Source organism: Marmota monax, unplaced genomic scaffold (assembly GCF_021218885.2).
Source record: "Marmota monax isolate L192 unplaced genomic scaffold, Marmota_monax_Labrador192_F-V1.1 WCK01_AAM20220418_F8-fsc00021, whole genome shotgun sequence".
Lineage (NCBI taxonomy): Eukaryota > Metazoa > Chordata > Mammalia > Rodentia > Sciuridae > Marmota > Marmota monax.
Window position 1 is genome coordinate 1,129,451 of NW_026695228.1, and position 20,689 is coordinate 1,150,139.

The window sequence follows — 20,689 nt, forward strand, 5'->3', positions numbered from 1 at the left end:
ATCAGCCCCAAACCTAAGAGGTAAGGAAGTTGCAGTATTTATTTTCCAGCTCTCAATGGTTGAGGCTTGTTCTCTGGCATGTCGTGGAGGACATCATGAGACGCCACCCAGGTTGCCCTGTAAGGAAGGAGCTGTTGCCCAACACCTATGGGTGCTGTCAGTGGACAATTCCATGTGCCAGTCCATTCAGTAATTGCCTCAGCTGCTGAGTGCTTCCTTGCCAAGGTCACATTGAATGATGGCCAGCTTAGACCAACTTGGGGAATTCTACTTTAGCTCTAGAGTACTCCATAGTGTTGGCTGAAGCTATCACTGGGCATGCATTATAACCTGACTTCTCCCTCTGCTTTATCCAGCTTCCTTCCAATCTCTTCCATGGGGTGAATCCCAAAGGAATTCTGTAACACACACCCTGATCACTCAACTCCATCTCAAAGTCTGCTTCCGGGAGAACCCAGTGTGGGATGGCATGAATTCTCTGATTTGTGGACTTCTACTGAGATAGCATCACAGGTACTTTTCTTCTTCTTTTTTTTCTTCTTCTTCTTCTTTCTTAACATATTGATTCATTCTAGTTATACATGACAGTAGATTCCATTTTGATATAATTGTATAAGCATGCAATATATTTTATTCTAGTTCGGTACTTTTCTGTAGGAGGCTGTGTACCAACACAGGGAGTATTGAGAGCAAATCATGCAATGACTGCTACAGAGGTACTTGGATGGCAGTTATCTTTTATTTGGATTAATCAGTGGAGGTGAGATCAAATGAGGGAAATGGGAAATAAGGGGTATGCTGTGGTATTAGGATAGAAGACCACTGAGTTTAGCGTCATGTGGCTCAGTGACCATTATAATAGTGGCGGACTCTGAGCAGCAGGACATCAGTGGGAGGGCAGGTGAGCTAGCAGATGGATAGGTGTGTGGGAGGCTGTGATATGAAATTTTTTTTAAAAAGTATGTAATCCAGAACAGTGAAAAGTGAGACAATAGATTGTGGGCACTTTGTATAGTTGCTATTATTATTTACTACTCTTATTGTTTCTCTCCATCAGAACTAAGTCACTTAAATCCTGCTAATTCTGTCTTCTGAGTATCCTGAAGACTGTCCCTATGGCTACCCACTTTAATTTCACCTCTTTCATCAGCATCTGATTTTCTGGTGGGCTTCTTTTTGGTGTTGGTCTTCCCACATCTTCTCTCTGCAATGCAGGCAAAATGTCCACTTAAGTGGAAATTGGATCATGACAGTCCTGCCAGTGTATGATGTCTCCTACTGTTCTTGGCGTATGGTTCGCCTGTTCAACATGGCCCCAGGGTCTTACTCAACCTGGTCTCTTTCTGCCTTTCTGTACCATTGCCCTCCATAATGCATGGTCCAGCCATACTGCATTGGTTTCTTTCCTAATATTACACCTTTGCCTGCACTGTCCTGCCTTCAAAATACTTCTCAGGTCTAACTCTAATGTTCCATATCCCAGTGTGCAGCCCACAGCAGGGCCTTGCTGCCTCACACCTGGGATGATCATCAGGTTTCAGAATTCAGAAGGGGCTCTGAGTTCCTCTCTTTGAGCCTCCCATTTCTAATGAAGACACTGAGACCCCGAAGGGTAAAAGGGCCGTGTATAGATCACAAGCACTAGTGGCAGAGATGTGAATGGTACTCCTGACCTGGACCTCAGGGCATTCTTTCTACCTTCTCAACTCTAGGTTGCCCTTACCAGTGCCATTCTCTCCCATGTCCATTCTTCATTTCAGGTGGTGTCTGGTCACCTCTTTTATAGATACCACTCCCATAAAGTTACTCCTCTCAAAGTCTCTATGGCTCTCTAATGCTTCTGCTGCCAAGTCTAGAATGTGACTGGTTTCCAGTTGTTCCTTGTTCTGCTTCTATCCCTCCTTCATTTCCTGACAAATATCATCAAAGGAGTCACTTCTACATCTCTATTTTGTTGAATCTACGATGCCATCAATTGTGGCAAATAATGAACTGTAACTTTAATATATCATTTAGGTAGAAAAAATAATGCCAACTAACCTCAAATACACCATTGATTAAAATATGGGTAGTGATTTCAGAGATAAAAAGGTGAAAACACATAAATCTTAGAAATAATGCCTGGTGATCTCTTTTAAAAACAGTTGGCTCAAATTTCTCCTACTGTATCAAGCTCCCCTAGAGTAATCTTGGCTGTGATTTTTTAAATTCCTTTAATTCAGTCCATTACGCATTTTCAAACTTTGCTAATTTTCTTTTCTTTCCCTCCTCCTTGCACAAGTGATTGTTGTGTGCTTTCTGAGTGCCTGGCATGGGGCATAGAGTGATGAAGAGCATCTTGTCCCTGTTCTCATGGTCGTTTTCTAAGGAAGTAAAGTGATGCATGGTGTAATCACAAGCCACAAAGTGCTGTGGAGAAAATACTGCTGAGGATAGACAATAGAGGAAAGTGCTAGAGAAAAATCTATTTAGGTAGTATTTCTTCCACTTAAACCCCACCCTACCTCCACATATCCACCCCTTCTTCAAAACACAGCAAACATCTTCATCTTCCTATAAATACGTAACTCATTTTTAACCATATGCTTTTAACCTTTATAGCCTCAAAAGTTACTCCCTCTTTTAAACTGTGTCTGTTTTTTTTTTTTCCTTTGAGAGAGGCAGAAAAGCATGATGTTGGTAGCATGTACTCTTAGAGCCAGTCTCCCTAGGTTCAAGTCACTTACTGGCTATACGGCCTTATGGGGATAACCTAACGTCTCTGTGCCTCATTTTCCCCATGTTTAAAATGAAGATATTACCAGTAAGATTCTCATGGCTTTGTTGTTTGTGGTTAAATGAACTAAAGTATATAAAATATTGAGAATAATGCTGGGCATGAAGGAAGCATTAAAAATATCATTGTATCTATCCTGATTATACTGGCTTTTATCCATGTTTTGTCTTCGTGTTTAGACTTAAGTTGGGCATGGTTAAGAGCAAGGGACTTAAGGGCCAAACAGAAGAAGATGGCATCCTGGCTTAAACAGCTTTTCCAGGTGTATGGACTGATATACCTAGTCATTTGGAATGTCAGTTTCTTTACGATTCAAATAAGAGCTGTACTATCTACATTTTGGGGTAATTCAGAGAAGTAAATATAAACATGAAACCTGGCTGCTATATCACCAGCTTTCACTGGAGACTACTGTCATTCTTACCTCAACTTAGGAAGGGCAGTCTGTCTTATTTTCTTTGTCTCCTCATATCACTCAGTAGAACTCATTATTTGATTTTGATAATACTAGTTAAGCATTTGATAATAACTGTGTAAAAAAACAAATGAGCAAATAGCAGTGTCCACTAGGGACCTTGTCATGGGGGCTAATATGGTCACTTTTCCAATTCTGCTTCTTTTGCTTCTAGGTACAAATGATGAAGTGTGTGTATGTTTGGAGAGGGGATCTTGTCTTTCTTATTATTCTGTTCTTAGAATTAGTGGGGTTTTTGTGGGGGCATGCAGAAATCTGTTTTTTTTTTCTTATATGGTGTAATTCAAAAATTTCCACTAATGTTGAGAATACATTTATCTTGATAATGAAAATGTCTTCATCTATCTTTGATTTTTCAAACTGGAACTTCTCCATAACATGATCACAGGAAACCCATGAAATACTATATTTATGATTATAAGCCTTAGAAACACCATCTCTCTCTGTAAAGCTTATCTGCATCCCTGACAATACAGGAAACTTGTATTATTTAATCACAACAATTTGCAACATTTGATCACAGGCCCCTTCAGCTCTTTTGTGTCACCATTATCACACTACTCTGTGATTCCCCACTAAACCTGACATCTGGCTTTCTTGCTTTTATCAAGTACTAATTTATTTTGGAAAATTTTCAGGGCTAATCAACCAAAAGTTTATATCTGTATGGCTCTGGGAAAACATTTCTGTCCTCACCTCGCCCACAAGATATCATTTAGAATAAAATGCTTCATTAAGCTAGATCTCAGTGACAGGCATGTGTCACAAGTTATTCCATTTCCAATTCTCCTAAGAGATCAGTATAAGATGAAACTAAAATAAAAATGGGTCAGTTGTGACAATAAGCAAATCCAAATGTATGTCATAGAGTTCTTTACGTGACTGTTATTTTCTCCTTCTAGTCATTCTCTTTGACAACATTGCAAAGCAGAAAAAAAGATATAGTACACTAAATACTCGACAGCTCCTTTCTCCATTCTCTGTCCTCCCTCCTTCCTCATGAGTTAGTGCAGAAGATGCAGGGTCTGGCTATCTCCTAAATGCTTCTGAGTTGGTCTTATTCTCTCCATCCTCACAAGTTACCATCTTCTCCCCTGAGCTATTGTAACAGCAGTCTCACTAGTATTTTTACCTTTAGCAGGCTCACATTTTTGTACATTAGATTGATTGCTTTCATGGCTCCAATTTTTTTTTTTCATATTCCCCTTGTGACTTTGCAATTCTTACACTAAGCAGAGCAATCAATTTATTTCTTCTCTCCTTAGTCGGATCTGATTTTATGACTTGCTTTGGACTGTAGAATGCGGCAGAAGTGAGGGAATGCCATCTTGCAGCCTGGGCCTTGAGAGGCCTTGGGATATGCCTTGCTCTCTTGCACCTTGGCTGTCATCATGACAGCAAGGTCAGGCCACATTGCTGGAGGCTGAGAGACTAAGGAGGCAGAGCACCTTGAAACCAGCCTCGAATCAACCTCCAGCCTGCTGCCAGGTACATGTGAGAGGCAGCCAATGTTAGCAGAGCTGCCATGTCAAGGCTTGGCAGAGTCTGGATGCATGGGTAGTAACATTTTTTAGGTATGCCACAGAGGTTTCCTGGTTGTTGCTGTGAAGTATTTTGAAGAGAAACTATTACCTTTTCTAAAGTAGAATCTGAATCCTAATCTTGCTTGAAGTGACTATGACAGACATTGCTAATTTCATATCAAATGGCCATTCTGCCATTGTTTTTCCTCTCTTTGTAAATGGATCTGATTTTTTTGGTGACAAGTTTTGTTAGTTACCGTTAATATTGACTTATGATGTGGTTCTGGTCAATGACATACAGGTAGAAATAACTAGAGAGAAACTTCTTCCTCAAATAAAAAGATAAAAAAAACTTCACTAGAAAGATCCAAAAGGGAAAAAAGCATTAAATTGGACTTCAAAAACATTTAAATCTTTGTACTTCAAAAGACATCAATAAAATAAAATGAAAATGTAAGCCACAAGCTTGTCAAATAATTTAAAAACATGTAGACTGCCTATCTGATAAAGGCCTTACATCTAGAATAAAAAAGAACTTTCACAACTCAATAAGACAAATAATCTAAACGAAAAATAGGCAGAGAATCTAAATAGACATGTAACCAAAGAAGATAAACAAACAAAGAACAAGCATGTAAAAAAGATATATCATGTCATTAGGAAAATGCAAAGGAAACCCACAAATGGGAGATCACTTTCTGTTCACTAGAATGGGCACGTTGAAAAGATAGTCAATTATAAGTGCTGACAGGGATGTAGAAATATAGGGACCCTCATAATTTGGGCAGAATTTAAAATAGTGCATCTTTTGGAAGCATTGTTTGTCAATTTCTTAAAAAGTTTATCAAACATTTACTATACGCCTCAGTTTTCCATGCCTAGGTATCTACCTAAGAGAAATGATAAAAAACAAAGACTCATGTGGGAATGTTTCTAGCACATTATTATAATAGCCTACTACTGAAAAGCCCAAATGTCCATTACTACTGAATGAATTAAAAAATGTGATATTTCCATGGAATAGAAGACCAATAAGAAGTAAAAGACTAGTGATATATGCTCAAAAACGTTGATGAAGCTCAAAAACATTGTGTGAAAACAAGGTAACCAGATATAAAAAGAATACGTATTATATAATTTTGTTTATATGAAATATCCAGAAAAGGAAAATCCATAGAGACAAAAAGTATATGGTGGTTCCCTGGGACTGGAGAAGGGAATTGTGAAAGAGTGCAGATGGGCATAAGGAATCTTTTTTGGGGTGATAGACATACTCTGACATTGGATTTTAATGTCAGTTCACCCAAAAGGGTATATTTAATTGTATATAAATTATACCTCAGAAAATTGTCCCAAAGTAAGAAGAAAATGAAACATTGAAAATGTTTTAGTAGAATACAAGTGTTTTAGTAGAATACAAGAAAGTAACCCATATTTATAATGATAGCATATAAAAATAAAGCAAAATGAAACATCCTACAGGGAGAAAACTCATTTGTTCCTATCAATCTTTGGCCTTCTTCCTTCTTCCTGACTGGAACCCAGGATTGATACGTGGAGGTGTTGCAACTCTCCTTGAAAAAAACTTCATTGGAGTAAAATTGATAAAATTGTGTTTAAGTTGTACAATATAGTATCTTACTATGTATCCATGTTGTGAAATGACTGCAATTGAGTTAGTTAACACATGCATCACTTTAGATTGATGCCATTTAACATCTTCTTAGCAAATACTAAGTAGACTATATTTTACTATTAACTACAACCACCATGCTATCTATACATTAGGCCTCCAAAACTTATTCATTTTCCAAATGGAAGTTTGCACTTGGATTGACATGCTCCATTTCTTCCAACCTCAGCCACAACAACAGACCATTCTGCTGCTGCTCAGAATGGTGGTTTTCTGCTGTACCTCCATTCTATGAAATTCTACAGTCTGTTTCTCTGAGTTTTACTCTTAGATTCTGTATACAGCATTGGTCTTTCTCAGTCTGACCTATTTCGCTAAGCATCCTGACCTCCACGTACATCCATGTTGTTGCAAATAGTAGGACTCCCTTCTTGGTCTTGAATAGTGCATCATTCATATTTTCTTTATCCACGGATGCTCATCACACCTATCTTGCATTTACAGAGATGACAACTACACACTGAGGATAATGAAGCAGGAGACTAGAGACACCCTAGGTCCTTGGTGACATTTTTTAGTCCCTGTACCAGCCCAGAATTTGCCTCCTATAGATTTTTGACTTTTTGTAATTTGTGAAGATAATGTATATCTTTAAAGCCTTTTCACAGCTTATAACTAAAGTTAAAACTCATTAATCTGACCTGTTTCTCCTTAATGGTTTAGTCTTGTCTATACCTTCATGAGGTTTATTCCAAGGCCACCACAGCACTGGTGGAAACGGTTCTCCCTCTTCCTTGGTTTCCATATCTCTTCTATTGTCCTCTTTCTTCATTTCCATCTTTCATTCTTCCAGGCCCCACCTCCCAGTCTAGTCCTCCATAAGGTGCTCGCTGAGAGAAAAAGCATCATACTGTAGAGAATTTAGATGTCTAGTCTTCCATGGCTACTTGCCATCCTACCTACATTGGTCACCTGGATTCCTTCTCATTCCAACCCCAGGACTATTCTCTTCTGAACGAGAAAAGGTATTTCTGCTAGCCCTTGCTTAGGTCTGACCTGATATTCTCACAAGCATAAGGACATTTCCATTTTTCTCTTGAGTGTGAACCCAGGGAAAAGCCAGGGTTTTCACCTGGCACCTAGCTTGCCACAGACACCTGACCCACTTTTCCCTCTGTGTTGATCCCGTGCTGTGGTTGTGTATGGGATATTAGTAAGGCAGCCTTATCATGTTTTGGAAACGACAGGTGAGACACAGCTCTCTTGGCTTCAGTATCCCTCCAACCTGTCTAGAAGACTCCATCACTTCTCCCAGTTCTAGGTCTTAGCGAGAGGGAATGGGCATAAAGATGGACCAACACCTGAACATTCATCTCCTCTTTTCTCAGTCCCCAGCTCAGTTAGCTGTGGTCAAGAATCCATTCTGCATGATTGCATATCTGTGGCTCTAGTACTGGATTTGTACTTGGCTTTGACCTTTAAATATTTAAAGGCAAATCATTGAGTGTATTATTGTCTGGGTTTGTTTGAAAATTTCTCAATCCTGGGGATTTGAAGGGGATAATAAGGTCACTCTTAAAGAGCATGAGGAATGAGATACATAAGATAACTCTTCATGGAACTAGTATCCTATCACACCTGGAGTCTGGATCACATTTGCTTTTCTATGTCCTGTTTTAATGGAAAATTTGGAAAGACCCAATCTGGCAATTGGCGTGGATAAGATCTCTATATTCCCAAATGGCACATCCTATTCTTACTTACACTCAGTTCCTTAGTGATGAATCTAGCTTTATTTTCCTATGTCTCTATTTAAACATGGACCTTTTTTTTTTTTTTCTTGGATCATCTCCTTCCTGGGATCTGCATTTTTGTTTCTTCTAGAAACCCCATGAGCCCCTCAGTTTGTCCTTCTTCTCAGTCTCAGCACGCCATACAGCTGGTGCAGCTGGGAGATCTATACCATCCCCCTGCTGAGGCATAATTACAGCAATTAAATCCTAGACTAGTATTTCAAGGAAGCAGTATTTTCACATCATACTTAAAACTGGTTTAATTTGCCATGTAGTTTGAGTGGTAAACATTTTCCTCAATGTTTTGAATTTTAAGAACCTTCTACTATCAGTACTACAGAAATCTGCAGAGTTTGTAGCTTATGAAAATGCATTTGGTTGTGATACAAACAACCAGAAAGGCTCTGGTTTACTGTACGAAGTGTTTCAGGATGGTTCAGTGTCTTAGGAAGGGATTTGCAATTTAAGCAGAGCAGTAAGAAATGCTCTTTTATCGGAAGGTCAGTTTAAAAAAAATAAACATAATGGGATAAAAATTGGGAAGAAAAACAGTAACATGCAAACCATAATAATTTCTCTCAAATAACTTAAAGGCAATCAAACTCAAATCGAAGTTTTTTTTTTTTGCTCTAATATAATTCAGTCTACCAAAGGTTGAAATTTCTTAGACTATGTATAAAATATTCATGAACTAAATTTCCCCTCAGCTGACCCTTTTCTTCTCCCCATGTTCACAAATTTAATGGGAAAAAACCTTATCTGTTAGAATCAGACTGACTCTATACTTTCATGGCCTCTAGCTAATTATGATCCTAAAGAGCTAATGAGTTCCTCAAAAGCACCAAATTTATGAACCATGATAATAGGAAATCTGGAAATAAGTTTTTTTTTTTTCCTCTATCGATACCAACCAGACCAAAAGAAATTCTAAAAAGTAATTTTACCTAAAAGAAGCAGGAAATTTTCTTTTAAGTAGTTTTATGTATTTCTATAATTCATTAAGACAAATGATTACATGGAATCCATTTTCTTTCCCAGAACTTGAGAGTGTTAATAAACTACTAAAAGCAGAATCTAAGAATTCAAGAGTTGAGAAAAATTGGTCAAATTACTTGAAATCACCTGAAAGTGTAGCTATATGCATTTTCCTTTATTTGATTGAATATTAAGACTTGGGGCTTTCTTAGTTGGACAAGTTCTTCAGTAAGAAGTCTCCCAACCCCTTTTTCTAAACACAGCATATGTCAGTCAACCACGGACACAGACATGAGCACAGAATCCAAATAGCACATATAGGTAACCATCCATTTAGTTCACAATCGTGTGGGAGTTAGCCAAGACTAAGCTGGCTGTGTGGCTCAGGTTCATGTGTCTTTCAACCTTCTCTTGCGACTTGAAGATGAGGCTGACCTATCCTTTTCAGGGCAGTACCATAAGAAAAATGAGTGAAAACATTCAAGGCTTTTTCAATCTAGACTTGTAACTGACACTGTGTTACATCTACCTTATTCTATTAGCCAAAGCAAGTTATATAGCCATCTCCAATATTGAGGGATAAGAAAATAAATTTTACTTCTTTAATGTGAAAAATGGCAAAGTCCTATGAGAAGGAGCAAAAAGATAGGGAAAATTCCTATAACATTTTTATAGGAAAAGATGCATAAGGGAGGCCAATCATGCTTTCAAACACCTAATTATTGTGTCATTCAAGCATAAAAAGGTGTAGGAAGAAGATACTTGATAAGTATCAAGGACATAAAATGGAAAAAATATATTTATTGGTTTATTTATTCATTTATTTTATATCTATTGCTACATAAAAAATATCCTAAGATAGCAGCTAGAAAAATATATATTTATTATCTTATGGTTTCTGTAGATCAAGAATATGGGCACCCTTGCCTGGGTGCTGTAGCCATGGAGTGTCTTTCGAGGCTATGGTCACACCAGGGCTTGGCCAGAAAGAATCTATTCCCAAGCTCACTCTGAAGTGCATTGGCAGAATTTAGTTCACTGTGATTTGTTACACTGAGGTCTTAGATTCTTCTGAGTTGTTGGCTTGTTGAATGGATGTCATTTGCAGTTCCTTGCCTTGTGGGCATCTCACAAAATAGTGGCAAGCAAGATGGAAAGAGTGGAGACCAGAGAGAATGAGAGAAAGCAAGATGGGAATCATAGTCCTCTCTAACCCATTCATGGAAGTGATGGCCTGTGCCGTATCATGTTACAAGCAAGTTTTTAGGTACATCCCATGCTCAAGGGGAGGGGATTACACAAAGGGCATAAATATTAGGAGGCCAGGGACCTCAGTAAGCATTTTAGAAGTTGCCTACTACACATAACCACTCTGATTTATGGATACTTTACTGTGTATAAATCCTTATGCTATAAAGGTTCATATACAGAGATAAAGAAACTGTAAATTATGACTTTGATCAAGTGATCTAGTAGATTCAGTGATATGATTAAAACAAAACAAAATCATTAATCCAGGCTCCTAATAACTCCTTGCTTGGATCATCATACCATAGTAAAACCTTCATATTTTTACTGTATTTTGAATCCTTTACTCTTCCATAACGTCCAGAATAAGAATCAATCTCTTTAGATTACGCTCTTTTTGATCCAGCATCTACACATCTAGTCTTTGATTTTCCCCATATTTATTCCCTAGAATACCAATTCTGTGAGTTGTTAGGATTTCATATCATGTTTAGTAAATGATAGTCAAAAAAGTTCAAGCTGGTATAGATATCACAGTATTTCTTGGAAACTTCAGTATTCTAAAATGTGAATATAATGTGCTGTTTCTCAAACTTATTACATATTTATCCACTCAGCCCTTTTGTCGTAAAGCATTTCAAAAAACTTATAATTCTGATGAATATCTTTTGGGAAAGACTACTCTCAATTCAATTTTTATTACTCCATCTCTTCTCTGATCCAGTTTGTCTCTGAAATCATCATACAATTATGGGTTTGCAAGTGTCCTCACATTCTGGTCTCTCTACCTAAAATGTTCTTTCCCCTTCCATTAGTGTTCTGTGCTGCACTTATGACCTGATGTTGTTAATTGATTTCTATGTCTCCTCTTCCCTTTTCTCTGAACTGCTATCTTCTTGAGGACTGCCCATGTATAGTTCAAGTTCATAGCAGTCTTAGTGCATATGTAGCATCAGAAACACACTGGCTTTTAAAGGAAAGAATACTTTCTGAATACTAGAGCAAATGTCTCAGCTTAGCAGACACATTTCATAACCTCCTTAGCAGTTGGGTTGAGTACATATGATTCATTCTGGCCAAAGGGTTATGGAGATTATGCATCAAGATCATGGGAATACAAATGTGAGCAGACTGGATCTCTTGTGTCTCTGCATGAAAAGCTCTCTTACATTAAAAAAAAATGAATGAAATACAATTGAAGTCAATCTTAGTTAAGTCACTAAAATTTCAGAGTTTAGTCTGTCTTGACTAAGGCATTGCAATAAGACTGGTGGGATTTGACACAGACAAGAGTGTGCAGCATAGAGATGTTTAAAAGTGAACATCCAGGAGATCCAGACAGTGGCCAAGAGTTTGTTTTGAAGTTGCCTGAATTCATTCTTATTTTGGTCTTTAGGAAATTTCTAGGCATATATATCCTTAGGAAAGATGCCTTGGAAAAACTTACAGACATGGTAGTAGTTAATTGCTAGATTTGAACAGAGCTGCCTAGTTTGGCTTATTTTATGTGGAAAAAAAGGGATAAGGTGAGTGAATAGGAAGAAAATGCAAGGAAATATACCATGGTTTTAAGAAAAAAGAAGCTTCAATAAAGTGAATGACAGATTTGCTGTCTATATTGGCAAATTCAATAGCAAACTGCTCGATTTTACCCTCATTTTGCCTAGGCAGCCTAACTTGAATTTCTAGAAAATTGCTCTTGGATTAATCTGATTATAGCTTTGATGTTAGTCCCATAATTCTAAGAGACAGGAGATTTCTTCTTCATTCCTAGATAAGGTGAAAATTTAAGGCTTTATTTTATAAGGAAAGTGACTGTGAGAAATCCCAAGGGCTTTGTTTTTCTTTCTGAATTGTTAGTAGCCAGTAGCAAAAACTTTGAGTTGAAAAGGGACTTATTAAAAGGATTGTATGGGCCATACATAGATTAGGAAGGCTGGAGAACCAGGCTCTGAAAGTTTGGGGAGACTGCAGACATAATTTGTAAAGATGCCTCATCACTGCATGCTGCTGCAAACTCAAATCCAGAAATGGTGATTCTTGTAGTGAGGCAAAATATAAGTCTCTACCTGTATTGAAAGAGTCCTATGCAATTAGTCTGTTACAAGATAATTATGTGGTTGCCCTGCCTTTACACTAATGAAATGGTTTTATGAATCAGCGTTCAGAGTTGGTTGCTGTTGCGGGCAATTCGAGCATTAACTGATGGTAGTGACCAGCTGACTTTCAAGGGGGAGATTTACTCGGTCTCTGTTGCCATCACTAAGTTCATTGGCTGAAGGCAAGTGCTGACTGACATGCACCAGGTGGAGCTTCTGATTATTAAATTTCCTCATAGTGACACCCTCTGGTGAGGATTCACATGGGTAAAGTACCCTTACACCCTCATTCCATTCTGAGTATTCTATGCACATAATTCTTTCCAGCTAAACAATCAGCTGCTCCCTGTGAATTAGCTTTAAACTATACTCTGATTAGTCTTTTTAAAAATTTTCAGTAAAAACAATCATACGTACTGGTTATGGTAGATTTTACTTTTTAAAAAATTACTATTCACTCTTTCTATGAAATAATTATATAGCCTATTTGTAAAGGGCACTGATTAGGCTTGATCCGGTAACATCTTTGGACAAATGAAATGTGACAAACATATCCAAGTAAAATACTAAATGGCCATTATGAGCTTTGACTTTGTCTCTTTTTCCCTCTGACACAGAATGAAATACCATAGGTACGGGCTACTCTTTTCATTGTGGATATAAAACAGTCATGAAGTCAAGGAGCCTATAAAACCTGTGGTAATGATCTCAAGCTGCATGTCCTGGAACCCTCACAAATATAATTGTATCTATAAACCCTCTACCCCAAAACATTGTAAGCATACATTTCTTTACATGGAACAAAGGTTGCACCAACTTGCTGAGGCTCATTGACAGAGGTAAATGGATCTGTGCTCTAAGAGTCTTTGGGTAGGTATGTGTTTGAACAGGAAAGGTGGCTTTATAAAGTTTGGCTTAGGAGGCTGGGAATCATTCACTTTCTTGACAAATAAGCCTGCTTATTTTTCTCAATGGCATTTCTTTTTATCACTGTCAATATTTTGCTCATGGGTCCTTCTATCCTTCTCTAGATTTGATTATTGTAATTCTTCATTTTGTACACAACCTTTGGGAGCAAACACCTGAGGTAAACTCTTTAACTGCAGCAGATCCTTTTTATTTTAGAAACTGACTGACAAAACAATTTTAGCATAATTATGGAAAAATAAAATATTTATTGCCCCTTTAAAGCATTTAATATTGAGCATAGTAAAGTCACTGTGATTTCTGAAAGCCCTGCTTCATGGGATGTCATCAATATTGCTCACAAACATTTTGAGAAAACTTGGTGCTTCTAAAAATTGGGTTTTAATTTATCCTGAGGGACATATTGAATAACTTTTTTGTTCTTTTTCAAGTAATAACTTAAAAAAATCCCTGGGAAATGACCATATTGAAACATTTATCTTATTAGTCAGGCCAGGCTAGCAATTCACAATAATTTAATTTCAATAAACATTTACTAAAAACTTACTATGAGTTATAGTTTAAGGTCATCAGAATCTAATAAAAGGCAAAACAGATTTCAAAAGAAGTATAAGAAAGTTAGGGTCACATAAGTTGCAAATTAAATAGGGTTTGATCAATTAATAGGGGGTGGGAGGAGAAAGAATAGAAAACTCATTTGACCTTATTATTCAGAACTCTGCTTTTAAAATGGAAAAGAGATAGGGATTTTGCAACCTCAAGGAAGGATACCTTTTTACTTAGCGATGCTGTGAGCAATAGAATAATAACAAGGGAAATACTGAATGTTGTTTTTTTGTATACTTAGGGTTAACTTATAGATGAGTGTGTGATATATAGAAATGTTTCAGAACAATGTAATTACTAACAACAACAATAGAAAGGTAAAAGTATTCCTCGTTAGAGAATGAGAAAGGAGGAGGAAACATGGTGGTGGGAAAAGAATGTACTACAGTAATGATCGAACATACAAAGGCGATACGTTGAAAAAAACTAAAAATAATGATATCAACGTTTTGGAGAGTTGAGGTAAGGTAATAAAATAAACCTTCATTTGTCATAACAATAAGAAAATTAATGTCTAGACTTCATAAAAGAAGTAGTAGTATAAACTCAAATGTATAGTAACTCCTTTGAAGAGCTCATGATAGACATTGTTCAAAGTATGGCACAGTTTGGATATGAAGTGCCCCCCCCCCCGAAAGGCTCATGTGTTGAAGGCTTTGTCCCCAGTAAAATCGTTATTCAGAGGTGGGTCCTTTGGGAAGTGACTGGGTCATGAGGACTCTGACCTCAACGGTGGATTAATCCATTGAGGGATTCATAGCTAAATGGATTATTGGGAGGTGGTGGCAACTGCAGGAGATGGAGGGAATAGGTCCCTGAGTGTGTGCCCTGGGGTATCATATCTTGTCCTTTGCCCCTTCTTCTCTCTGCTTCTCAGCTGCCATGAACCCAGAAGCTATGCTCTTCTATACCCATGATGTACTACTTCACCACAGGCGCAGAAACAATGAAGCCAGACTACCACGGACTGAAATTTCTGAAACCCTAAACCCAGATGAACTTTTCATCCTCTAAGTTCATTTTTCCCAGGTATTTTGTTCCAGCAACGAAAAACTGACTAACACAAAGTATTTCACTCTAAGGGTGGAGGCTGTGGAATGTTGCTTCTTTGTCATTAGCCTCTGGAGTGTGTTCACTATTTAAACTTTGCGCATGATTTAATTTGATGGAAAAACTAAAATATTTTAAATGAACAAAGTTTTGAGGAGAGAGAAATGGGTAGGGCAGGCTTCCTGGCCTGGAAAAAGTCACTGGCTATATGACCACTCACTGCGTGAATCTGGTAATGAAGTATGAACAATGTTATAAGGTCCATACAGAATGAAGAGTAATGCTGAGTGAATTCTTTTATATTAAAGAATATAAAATATTAAAAATAGATATTTTAAATATTTTTAATTATAGATGAACAAAATACCTTTATTTTATTCATTGACTTTAATGTGGTACTGAGGATCAAACCTAGTGTCTCACATGTGCGAGCCAAGTGCTCTACCACTAAGCCATAACCCTGAACCCCTGGATTCTTTTACTGATTTGTTTGGAAATGCTTTTCCTTTCAATTTGATTGTGATAGCTTTTTAGTTGTCACAGGAGAAGGAAGAGCATGCAACAAGGTACATAATATTGCAAATGTTAAACTCATTGAAAAGTCCTCTTAAAAATTATGGGAGGGAACAACATCACCAGGAATGGTAGAGTGAGAACTTTCAAAAATTCTCTCCCCCATAAAAGTAAGATCATTGGCAAATATTAAAAAAAAATCAACTTGCCCCCAAATTCTGGAAATTAACAAAATGATTGCAACAATCCAGCGAGTTTTTACTCTAGAAAAAGTCTGAATCTTAGAAATGGCAACAATCCAGGGAGTGTTTACTCTAGAAAAAGTCTGAATCTTAGAAACGGCAAACTTTGTGAGGTTTTAGTACCATTGGAAATCAATAGCCTCACATTCATGGTAAAACCCCTGGTAAAATCCATGAGTGTGAACCTACGGAGCTCCTCCAAGCCCAACATCATGTGACTGTCCTTATGTGACTTGCTTGGCTGCTCCTTGGAACACTCACATGCTTGACTTTGGCATGACTCAAAGCTGGTTCAGTGCAAACTGCCTTTTCACAAGGGGCATTTTTCTCAACAAGTGGTAATTAATTAAACATTGCAGCTGCCTGAGGTGGTGGTTGCAATTGAAACAAACAACATGTTGCCCCAAAAGTTTAAAGGAAAATCTGGAAAATTGGATGTACATAGGGAGTTTTCAAACGCTTCAACATATTCCTGGGGAAATAGAAAGACAAACACATATTTAGGGATTTGTAGATGATCAGGGCTATGCCCATGCCCTGGAAAGACTTGAGAAAAATCTACGCTCTCATCTCCTGCTTGAGGCTCTGTACTGGAACAAAGTGAATGTTAAGACAGAGATGTGAACCGCCTGCCTCAGTGTCAAAGATGTGACCCAGTCAGTGCATAGCTGGGAGACTTATTGGTTCCAGATATTTAAGGACATCTTTATCCAATTATGATATGACCATTAAGGTAGCTGGGTGCCACACACAATAACGAATACAAGTTGAGTTAGAATATAGACTGATCAGCAGAGTTAGCTCAAGAAAGTCACTAAACACACTGTAGCCATAATAAAAACAAAGAGCAACAACAAGAACCTCTGTGGAGTGTTAGGGTCTATAAACAAGTCAAGATGGCGCCTGGCATTTTGCCAGAGGGAGTGGTTTGAGAAGTAACACCAGGGAGCCATTAAGTGTGGAGATTCCTTATTGGTTGATTGCTGTATCTAGTTTATGTTAATTAAGATAAGCTGTGTGGAATGTATATATACCCCTCTTGTCCCACAATAAACGGTTCCCACTCCTGCTGTATCAATGTACGCAAGTTGCTCGCCCCCCCCCCCCCAGTTATTTTGCTGCAGCCGGACTGTGGCTGCTGAGAGCCACGGCGGAGTCTGTATGGCCCCTGGCATTTTGCCAACAGTATTGATTGACAGGCGAGGCATTACTATCCGCCTCTGCCGCAACTTTCGAGTTCTCGCACTATTTTGGAGTTCTCCTGGGGATTTCCGGGGATTCCCCGAGAGTTCCCATTGGTTGGGGAAGTGCAGGAGGAGGGATTTCCGGGAGAGATATTTCCGCTGGGGGTTCCTGGACAAGCCGCGTGGCGTTCGGGAGGATTCCCCGGGAGCTGTGTGAAGTGTTTTCCTGCAGTTCAAAAATAAAGTTTGTTCCTGCTTCAGTGGCTCATGATTTGTGCCCATCCAGACTGCGGCATGCGGCAGTGGAGGAGGGATCTGATTTCCAGTGTTGCCACTTCATATGATTTAAATTTCAACAAAACTCCAGATATCAAAAGAAATAAAGTACAACACATAGAGCCAATAGAAACTACTATGGAGAAAGCTTGTTCTACATACTAGATGAAGGTTTTATTCATCAACAACCTATTCAAAGAACATATCTGGAAAGAAAATTTAGGAAATTAAACCATATCAAGGGAACTAAAGGAGAGTATAAGGATAATGTTTCACCAAATACAGATTATCCATAAAGATGGAACTAAATAGGAATTCTACAGCTGAAAAACATAACTAGTGGAATGAAAACTCACTAGAGGGGTCCAATGGAAAATCTGAGTTGACAGGATTAAAAAGTGAATTTGAAGATAGGTCAGTATGAGATAGGTCTCAAGAAAAGAATAAAGGATGAAGAAAAGAATAGAATCTTACAGAGTCTGTAGACACTATCGATGTAACAAAACATACATAATAGGAATTCTAGAAGGGGAGAGGAGAAAAATACATACAAAGTATATTTGAAGAATTAATGGTTCTTGTAGGAAAAGTAGGCAAATAAAGAGCATTCAGGCTAGAAAAGAAGAAGCAAAACTTTTTACAGAGATCCTGCAAATAGAAAATCAGAAAATGTGATGAAAAACACGAATCCGTATACCTGGGAGGTTCAATAAACTCTATGTAGTATGAACTCAAAAGAGTTCTACGCTTAAACACATCACAGCCAAAAACCCAAAGCCAAAGACAGAATCTTGAAAATTGAAAAGAAAAAAATGGCCCATCTTGTATAGGGATCCTTCATCAGATTAACAGGCCTCTTCTCATTAGAAGCCACGGACCCAGAGGGCAGTAGTATGATATATACAATGTGTTGAGAGAAAAAGGGTTTCAACTATGCTTTCTATTTCAGCAACACTTTCCTTCAAAAATGAAAGTGACATCAAGACATTCTTAAATAAACACAGATTTTTTTTTGCCAGCAGGCATGTTCTACAAGGAATACTGAAATGAAAGGACACGAGATAGTGACTTGAATTCACATGAAGGAATAAAGAACATTAGAAAAGGTAATACGCAGATAAATGTAAAAGTCTGGGTAATTTAGTTTTTGTTTGTAACTCCTTTTTTTTTCCCCTCCATCTAATTTAAAATACAACTTTTTAAGGCAATAGTTATAAATCTGTGTTGATGGTTATATAATGTGTAAAAATGTACTTTATATAATACTATTACAAAGGAAGGAGAGAACAGTGCTTAAAGGAGCAATATTTTTGAAAATTATTGAAACTTGTGATTAATCTGGATAGTGTTACGATTTAAGATACTAATTATAATCCTCGGAGAACCACTGAGAAAATAACTTAAAAGAGACTAAAGATTAAAACGGAGTGTCTCATGAAAAGATAAGGGAGATCAGTACAGTAGAAGTGGGGACCAAAAGGGAGGAGGAAGGGATGGGAAGAGGAAAGAACTGGGGATTGAAGTTGACCAACTTATACCAGGTGCATGTATGAGTATACCACAATGTACTCCAATCTTGTATATAATTATAATGCATCAATTAAGAATAGAAATTAATAAATAGATAACCAATCGAATAGAGGAAGAGGATCAGGGGGAGAAGGAGATGAAGGAAGAGGTAGTAATGATGATTGAAATGGAGAAAACTGTTATATACATTTGTGAACATGTCAAAATGAACCCCACTATTACATATAACTGTAATGCACACACACACACAAAAAAACTTGTATAGTAAAAAAAAAAAAACAGCAGGGAATTAAAATGGTGCTCTATAATGTATCTATTCAATAGAAAAGAAGATAATAATGGAGGAACAAAGGGATAAAAATCACATAAAATATAGAAAGAAAATGTCATAATGAGACATTCAAATTTTCCCTTATTAGTAATAACATTATATACAAATGGTTAAACATTGTAGGGAGAAAGAGGAGTTAGACAAAATGGATTAAAACTATTTAAGTACAATTTTGTCTACAAGAAATACTCTTTATACTCAAAGACATTAATAACATGAAAGCAAGCCAAAGAATGAAAAACTATATGCTATGTAATCTGCAAGCAAGAGAACAAGAGTAGCTATAGTATTAGAAAAAAATAGATTTTAAGATTGTTACTAAAGACAAAGAAGCAAGGAAGAAAGGGCACTTTATAAAGACAAGGGTGTAATCCATCAAGGAGATATCAAAATTATAAAAAAAATTCCATTTATCAACAAAGTCCTTGAATACACAAGAAAAAAAAACCTGATAAAATTATAGGGAGAAATAAACAGTTCAACAATAATGGTTGGATACTTCAACATCCCATTTTCGATAATGGATAGACAAAGTAGACAATAACAAAGAAACAGAAGAACTTGAGCCCTACATAAACTAACCAGTATCAACAGAGGTTGACAGAACACGTTGCTCAACAGGAGTGAGTATGCACATTCTTCCCAAGTGCTCATGCAACATGCTCCAACCAAATGCAAAAGCATAAACCATGCCTCAATAAATTAAAAAGTTGAGATTATTAAAATTGTTTCTGACCACAATAGATTGAAATCAGAAATAGAAGGAAATTTTTGAGATTTGCAACTATTTGTCAGTCAAGTAACATACTCCTAAACGACAAATGGGTCAAGAAGTATTTCCAAAAGAAATTGGAAAATAAAATGAATGGAAATGAAAACATATCAGAACTTTTGGGAAAGAACTAAGAAATGGTGTTTAGAGAGAAGTTTTTAATTATAAATGTTTATATTAAAAATAGAATAAAGATTTTAATTCAATAATCAAATCTTTCACCTTAAGATGCCAAAAAAAAACAACCCAAACAAATAATGCCCCCCCCCCCAAAAAAAAAAAGAATGAGTTGAAGGCTTGGCTTCCTGCTCATGGTGCTATCAGAAGGTGGTAGAACCTTTAGGAGGTGGGGCCTAGTGGAAGGAAATGAAGTCCTTGGGGTGTGGGTCCTTGAGGCAGATATTGGGACCCCAGCTCCTCCTCTCTCCTTTTTCACTTCCTGGGTATCATGAGGTGTGTAGCTTTGTACACCATATACTTCCTGTTATGTACTGCCTCTCTGTAGGCTCAAAAAGCAATGGAGTCAACTGGACATGGACTGAAACTTCTGGAACCATGAGCCAAAATAAACCTATCCTCCTCCTAAGTTGATTATCTCAGGTATTTTGTTCTTGTGAGGGAGAGCTGATAAACACAAAGAGCAAACTAAATCCCAAGCAAGCAGAAGAAAGGAAATAAAAAGTATTAGAAACAAACAACAGGTAACAGTGAAAAATCAACAAAAACTGATGTTGGC

The 20,689-nt window shown here is 37.4% G+C and overlaps 1 long non-coding RNA gene across 1 annotated transcript; it reads left to right on the forward strand.

Moving 5' to 3' along the window:
* The first annotated feature begins 362 nt into the window (after positions 1–362).
* On the forward strand, positions 363–18,617 carry LOC131423907 (uncharacterized). Its single transcript, XR_009226048.1, has 3 exons — positions 363–513; positions 14,933–15,084; positions 18,340–18,617. It is a non-coding gene; the product is annotated as an uncharacterized LOC131423907 (long non-coding RNA).
* Positions 18,618–20,689: the final 2,072 nt, after the last annotated feature.